The sequence below is a fragment of the Rhincodon typus genome, chromosome 41 (assembly GCF_021869965.1).
Source record: "Rhincodon typus isolate 14 chromosome 41, sRhiTyp1.1, whole genome shotgun sequence".
NCBI classification, from domain to species: Eukaryota; Metazoa; Chordata; class Chondrichthyes; order Orectolobiformes; family Rhincodontidae; genus Rhincodon; species Rhincodon typus.
In genome coordinates this window covers 2,156,438-2,164,231 of record NC_063372.1, presented here as the reverse complement: position 1 = coordinate 2,164,231, position 7,794 = coordinate 2,156,438, and the positions used below count along the sequence as shown (strand labels likewise).

Here is a 7,794-nt window from a genome sequence, read left to right as displayed (position 1 = left end):
TCGAAGGGTCAATAACAAGGGGGCATCATTTTAAAGTGAGAGGCTGGAGGCTTGCAGGGGATTTGAGGAAAATATCCTTTCACCCAGAGGGTGATGGAGGTCTGGAATGCACTGCCTGGGAGGGTAGTTGAGGGGGAAAACCTCACAACCTTTAAAAAGTACTTGGACAAGAACCTGAAGTGTCATAACATTCAAAGCTATGGGGCCTAGTGCAGGAAAGTGGGACCAGTGTAGATAGATCAGTGCAGACTTGATGGGCTGAAGGGCATCTTGTGTACTGTCTGACTCTATGACACTCCATACAGCCAGATCAAGGCTGATCTACGACTTATCCCTTCAGACTTTTGGATATCAGTCTCAGTTTGAAAATTAACAATCGATCTCACATCCATTGCCATTTCTGCAAGCGATTTTCAGATTTGTACCACTAGGGGACAGCCCGAAAAAGTAATTCCAAAGGGACTGGAGTTCTAGGGTCAGATTTAGTCAGATTCTGAGTACTGTGTTAGGATTCCAGGCAGAGGGGAAGATAGATTCGGCCGAGCAGATGCTGTATAGATTCCCTGGAATGTGCCCAGTCCAATGTTACAGGTCACACTTCTGCATGAGAGATGGTAGCAGCTCATAGCGTCATTTCATCTGCATTCAAATTTTCCCTCCTTGTGATCAAATTTAAATTCCTATGTTCGTTTCTTCAGGAAGTCGATTGCTTTGAGGAAGAAGCTGATGCTTGCAATAACTCCTGTTTATTTTTGATCTGAAAAAGGAAGACCAAATTGAGTTTTGATCAGAAGGAAACATTTTGGTAAGTTACTCATGCAGCTAATTTTAGAGAGATTTCTTTGCTGAGCTGAGTATCCCAGCAGATTTCTTTTCTGTGTCAGTCCTCTTAGCGCTCCATTCTTAAGTGTCTTTGGAGAACTGTGTCGGGCCTAGTCACTCCCACTAACCCAGAGCTGCATTATCACCAGGGCAGGGTGCTGTTGCTCAGTCGGTGACACTTCTGCATCGGGGTCAAGCCCCAGTTTAGTGTGTTAAGCACACGAGCAGCCCAGAATTGCAGGAGAGTTCTGCTGCTTAAGTGTGTGTGTGAACCTGAAGTGCCATGTGCTCCCTTGAAGGCTGAGAGAGATGGATTTCTGATTTACAAGGGAGTCAAGAGGGGAGTGAACTATGTGCCCAAATGACTTCAGGGTTCCTTCTACAGTAGGCACTTTCTAACAAAGATGACATGCTTTAGGGAAGGGGTTTGCTTTATGTGATTGATAAGGGTCTAGTACAGAACACAGGAACAAGAGTGGGCCATTCAGTCCATCAAGCCTGCCCTTCCATTCAATACTATCATTGCCAATCAAACACTTCAATGCCTTTTACCCGCCCCATCTCTGTAACCCTGATATCAAAAATCTACCTGCAGGAAGGAGGCCATTTGGCCCATTGTGCTACTAATAGCTCTTTGGTCAAGATATTGATTCAGTCCTAGTCACCTGCATTTTCTCCTTCACTGTTTTAAATTTTCCCATTAGAAAATGTGTTCAGGAGGAATGAATAACTCAGTATCTTCTTGAAGTAATTTTGACAACATCGGCTTACTATCAAACACTTCACAGCTCAGGAATGGGATTTGGAGTGGAGCCATTCTTGAAATCTAGGTAAACTGTCAACAAGGCATGTAACATTACAAATTGATCATCCACCTGAAAGTAGGCAACATACAACAGTGGGACACTCCCTCAGCACTGACCCTCCGACAGTGCGGCACTCTCTCAGCACTGACCCTCCGACAGTGCGGCACTCCCTCAGTACTGACCCTCCGACAGTGCGGCGCTCCCTCAGTACTGACCCTCCGACAGTGCGGCGCTCCCTCAGCACTGACCCTCCGACAGTGCGGCATTCCCTCAGCACTGACACTCCGACAGTGCGGCACTCCCTCAGTACTGACCCTCTGACAGTGCGGCGCTCCCTCAGTACTGACCCTCCCTCAGCACTGATCTTCCGACAGTGCGGCGCTCCCTCAGCACCCACCCTCCGACAGTGCCCACTCCCTCAGCACTGACCCTCCGACAGTGCCCACTCCCTCAGCACTGACCCTCCAACAGTGCGGTACTCCCTCAGCACTGACCGTCCGACAGTGCCCACTCCCTCGGTACTGACCCTACGACAGTGCGGCACTTTCTCAGCGCTGTGTAGAAATATCAGTTTGGTGTTTGTGTTGCATTGTCTGGAGTTGGATCCGTTCCCATGACCTTTTGCCTCTGCGGTGTGACGGGGTCACGGCTGACAAGTTCAATATGTGGTTTTCATTTGTTTTCCTGGCAGCTCGTAGCTACAGATCTAACCAGCCGTGTCTTGCTCCTGAGTCCTGATTGAAGACGATATCTTTGTTTGAACTGACGCACATGATTCCTTTCTGCTGCGGCCACTTCTGAGTACAGGAAATGAGGGCTGTGTCCTTTAGCCTGCTATCCTCCAATGTTGCTCCCAATTCTGCTTGCACTTTAACCTTCTTTGGCTTCCCTTTCACTGAAACATAACCGCTTCGTTGTTACTCATTCCCAGTTCCACTTAGTGGAACAAAGGTCGGAGGTTGGCCACAGAATAAGCGTAAAATGTTGTAAATACTTTGCAGGTCAGCTTACAGCTGTGTGGAACTCAGATAACTGACAGGAGCTGAATTCAGTGTGCGTGTCCCCATTATCAACACTGCAATCGGTATTACTGAACCAGTGGAACAAGCGGGGAAAGCCATATATATATAGAGAGAGAGAGAGAAAGAGAGACAGGCACTGTCACACACACAATCATCAAGTCTTACAGCCCAGACTGGGACCAGTCTGCCCATTATGGCATTGCTGGCTCTTTAAAAGAGCTTTCCAATTGGTTTCCCCTCCCAGCATTTACCCCATGACCCTGTCAATATTGAATTTCATCTCCAGTTGTCTTTTTCAACATTCATGGTAGCCTGGTGGCTCAGTGGTTAGCACTGCTACCTCACAGTGCGAAGGATCCAGGTTCAATTCTACCCTCAGGTGATTGTCTGTGTGGAGTTTGCACATTCTTCTCCATGTCTGTGCGGGTTTCCTCCAGGTGCTGTGGTTACCTCCCACGGTCTAAAGATGCCTTGGTTAGGTGGATTTGCCATGGGAAATTGCTTGTCATGTTCAAGGTTATGCATGTTTTGCTGGGTTAGCCAAGGGAAAATACATGGATTGGTGGGATACTCTTTGGAGGGTTGATGTGGACCCTATGAGCTGAGTGGCCTGCTCCTGCACTGTGGGGATTCTGGAATTCTATGATCCCTGTGTTATTGATTTCCAGGTAGTACACTCAAAACCTTAAAAACTAGGTGTGTGGGGGGAAGAAAACCTTCTGATTTCCCATCTGGCTCTTTTCATAATTATTTTTGATTGGGACCTCACAGACACAGACATGGATACTAATTAACAGACAAATGGAAAGTCACCATCGTGCTACAGGACCATGAGAACTGGTCTCTCATTAGAGAGAGATGACTGGTGGTGGTTTAACCTGAGGGTCACCATGCCTCAGGCGAAGGGAGAGGTTGAGAAGGAGAGTGTTTTCATGGTAACTTCAAATTTTTGGTATTACTCTGCATTGAAAACCAGCCGTCCAACCAACTGAGCTAACCAACCCTTTACAGGCATACAAACATAGATACATAAAAACCCTTTACTTATAAACAGGCATAATTAAACACACACAAACGCTATACACACTTTACAGCAAAGGTGAAAAAGACCCTGATGGAAGTTGTGAACAGGTCTCCTAGCAGTAGTCAGGATGTGGGGAAGAAAGTAAATCAGGAGATAGAAAAGGCATGTAAGAAAGGCATTATTACAGTAACCAGGGGGGACTTCAATATGCAGGTGGACTGGGAAAATCAAGTTAGTCACAGATCTCAAGAAAAGGAATTTGTGGAATGTTTACAAGATTTGATTTGGGGCACCTTGTGGTAGAGCCCTGTAGGGAACAGGTGATTCTGGATTTGGTGATGTGTAATGAGGCAGACTTGATGAGGGAGCTTCAGGTAAAGGAACCCCTAGGGGATAGTGACCATAATATGATAGAATTCACCCTGCGGTTTGAGAGGGAGAAGCTGGAATCAAATGTAACTATATTACAATTGAGTAAAGGTAACTACAAAGACATGAGGGAGGAGCTGGCCAGAGTTGATTGGAAGGGGAGCCGAGCAGGGAAGACGATGGAGCAGCAATGGCAGGAGTTTCTGGGGGTAATTCGGGAGGCACAGCAGAAAGTCATCCCAAGGATGAAGAAACATACCAAGGGGAGGATGAAGCAAACATGGCTGACAAGGGAAATCAGGGACAGAATAAAAGCAAAAGATAAAGCAAACAATGTGGTGAAGATTAGCGTGAAGCCAGAGGAGTTGGAAGGCTTTAAAAACCAGCAGAGAATAACGAAAAACGTAATGGGGGGAGAAGATGAAATTTGAGAGTAAGCTAGCTAGTAATATAAAAGAAGATTGCAAGAGTTTTTTTTAGATAACTAAAAAGTAAGAGAGAGACAAGAGTGGACATTGGACCACTGGAAAATGAGGCTGGAGAAGTAGGAACGGGGAACAAAGAAATGGCAGAGGAACTGAATAGGTACTTTGCATTGGTTTTCACAGTAGACCAGCAGCATACCAGAACTTGAAGAGAGTTGAGGGGCAGAGGTGAGTATAGTGGCCACATAATTAAGTTTTTTTTGAAGAAGTAACAAACAGGATTGATGAAGGTAGAACGGCGGACGTGACCTATATGGACTTCAGGAAGTTGTTAGACAATGTTCCTCATGGTAGACTGGTTAGCAAGGTTAGATCACATGGGATACAGGGAGAACTAGCCATTTAGATACAGAACTGGCTTGAAGGTAGGAGACAGAGGGTGGTGGTGAAGGGTTGCTTTTCAGACTGGAGGCCTGTGACCAGCGGTGCACCATAATGACCAGTGCTAGGTCCACTGCTTTTTGTCATTTATGTAAATGATTTGGATGTGAATATAGAAGGTATGGTTAGTAAGTTTGCAGATGACACCAAAATTGGTGGTGTAGTGGACAGTGAAGAAGGTTACCTCAGAGTACAACGGGACATTTACCAGCTGGGTTGCTGGGCCAAGGAGTAGCAGATTGAGTTTAATTTAGATAAATGTGAGGTGCTGCATTTTTGGAAAGGCAAATCAGGGCAGGACTTATACACTTAATGGTAAGGTCCCGGGGAGTGATGCTGAACAAAGAGACCTTGGAGTACAGGTTCATAGTTCCTTGAAAGTGGAGCTGCAGGGATACAGGATAGTGAAGAAGGTGTTTGGTATGCCTGCCTTTACTGGTCAGTGCATTGAGGTTAGAAGTTGGGAGGTCATGTTTCAGCTGTACAGGACATTGGTTAGGCTACTATTGTAATATTGCATTCACTTTTGGTCTCTCTGCTCTAGGAAAGATGTTGTTAAACTTGAAAGGGTTCAGAAAAGACTTACAAGGATGTTGCTGGGGTTGGAGGGTTTGAGCTATAGGGAGAGGCTGAATAAGCTGGGGCTATTTTCCCTGGAGCATTGGAGGCTGAGGGGTGACCTTATAGAGATTTATAAATCATGAGGGGCATGGATAGGGTGAATAGCCAAGATCTTTTGCCCATTGTAGCAGAGTTCAAAACTAGAGGGCATAGGTTTAAGGAGAGAGGGGAAAGATATAAAAGGGCCTAAGGGGCAACTTTTTCATGCAGAGGGTGGTGCGTGTATGGAATGAGCTGCTGGAGAAAGTGGTACAGGAGGCTGGTACAATTACAACATTTAAAAGGCATCTGGATGAGTATAGGAATAGAAAGGGTTTAGAGGGATATGGGCCAAATGCTGGCAAATGGAACTAGATTAATTTAGGATATCTGGTCGGCATGGACGAATTGGACCAAAGGATTTGTTTCCATGCTGTACAGCTCTATGACTCTATGATTCTAAGAAGAAGGTGCTGGGGAAGCTGAAAGGCCTGAATGTGGATTAATCATCCAGACCAGATGAACTACACCCCAGAGTTCTCAGGGAAGCAGTTGAGGAGATTGTGGAGACATTGGTGGTGATCTTTCATGAGTCACTAGAGTCAGGGAGGGTCCCAGAGAACTGGAAAATGGCTGATGTAACACCCCTGATTAAGAAGGGAGGGAGGCAGAAAACATGAAACACCAGTTAGCCTGACCTTGGTCATTGGTAAGATTGTTGAGGCCTTTATTAAAGATTCGATTGCACGGTCAAATAGGGCTGAGTCAGCACAGCTTCACCAAGGGGAGTTCATGCCTGACAAATCTGTTAGAATTCTTTGAGAAGATAACAAGCAGGTTAGAGAAAGGAGAGCCAGTGGTTGTGATCTATTTGGATTTCCAGAATGTCTTTGACAAGGTGCTACACAGGAGGCTGTGAAATAAGATAAGAGCCCATGGTGTTCGGGGCAAGATAGAGGATTGGCTGACTGGCAGAAGACAAAGAGTAGAGATGAAGGGGTCTTTTTCAAGATGGCAGGTAGTGACTAGTGGAGTTCCGCAGGAGTCAGTGTTGGGACGGACAGCTACTCTCGTTATGTATTAACAATCTGGACAAAGGAACTGAGGGCATTGTTACTAAGTTTGCAGATGACACAAAGATAGGTGGAGGGACAGGTAGTGTTGAGGAAGTGGGGAGGCTGCAGAAGGCCTTGGACAGGGTAGGAAAGTGAGCAAAGAAGTGGCAGATGGAATACAATGTGGGAAAGTATGAGGTTATGCACTTTGGTAAAAGAACAGAGATGTAGACTACTTTATAAATGGGGAAATGCTTCAGAAATCCAAAGCACAAAGGGACTTAGGAGACCTAATTCAGAATTCCCTTAAGGTTAACATGCAGGTTCAGTTGGCAGTTAGGAAGGCACATGAAATGTTAACAAACATTTCAAGAGGGGTAGAATACAAGAGCAGGGATGTACTGCTGAGGCTGTATAAGGCTCTGGTCAGACCATATTTGGAATATTGTCAGCAGTTTTGGGCCCACTATCTGAGGAAGGATGTGCTGGCATCAGAGGGGTCCAGAGGAGGTTTCTCATAATGATCCCAGGGATGAAGGGCTTGTTGTATCAGGAACAGTTGAGGACTCTCGACCTGTATTTAATGGAGTTTAGAAGAATGAGGGGGGATCTGATTGAAACTTACAGAATACTGAGAGACCTGGAAAGAGTGGACATGGAGAAGATGTTTCCACCAGTAGGAGAGACTAGGACCCAAGAGCACAGCCTCAGAGTGAAGGGACAACCTTTGAGAACTGAGATGAGGAGGAATTTCTTCAGCCAGAGGGTGGTGAATCTGTGGAACTCATTGCCACAGAGGGCTGTGGAGACCAAGTCATTGAGTGTATTTAAGATCGAGACAGGTTCTTGATTAGTAAGGGGATCAAGGGTTACAGGGATATGGGAAGGGGAATGGGGTTGAGAAACATTACAGCCACGATCGAATGGTGGAGCAGACTCGATGGGCCAAATGGCCTAATTTGACTCCTATATCTTAGAGTCTTAACAAACTGCATTGTGAACAACTCACTGGGGTAAGGAGGAGCTGTAACCTGCCATTGGATCATTGGAATCACTACAAGTCCTTCCAGCATGAGAGTACTCAATATTTGGACTTGGATTACTGATCAGCTTTGGATCCAGTAGATTGCTGAGATGATCAACAGTCTGGCTGAAGGTGGCTGCAACTGGACGGGGTGAAACTGGAGAACAAGGGATCTGAATTTGAGACAGGGCCCAGAAATTTGCTTT

At 45.9% G+C, this 7,794-nt stretch overlaps 1 protein-coding gene across 1 annotated transcript in view; it reads left to right on the top strand.

Annotated features, from left to right (window-relative positions):
- Positions 1-544: 544 nt before the first annotated feature.
- LOC109926225 (natural resistance-associated macrophage protein 2-like) overlaps positions 545-7,794 on the top strand; it is a 31,454-nt gene continuing 24,204 nt past the window's right edge. The window contains exons 1-2 of the mRNA XM_048619006.1: positions 545-614; positions 699-805. The gene's annotated coding sequence lies outside the window, so the exon portion shown is untranslated. The remainder of the gene's footprint in view (positions 615-698; positions 806-7,794) is intronic.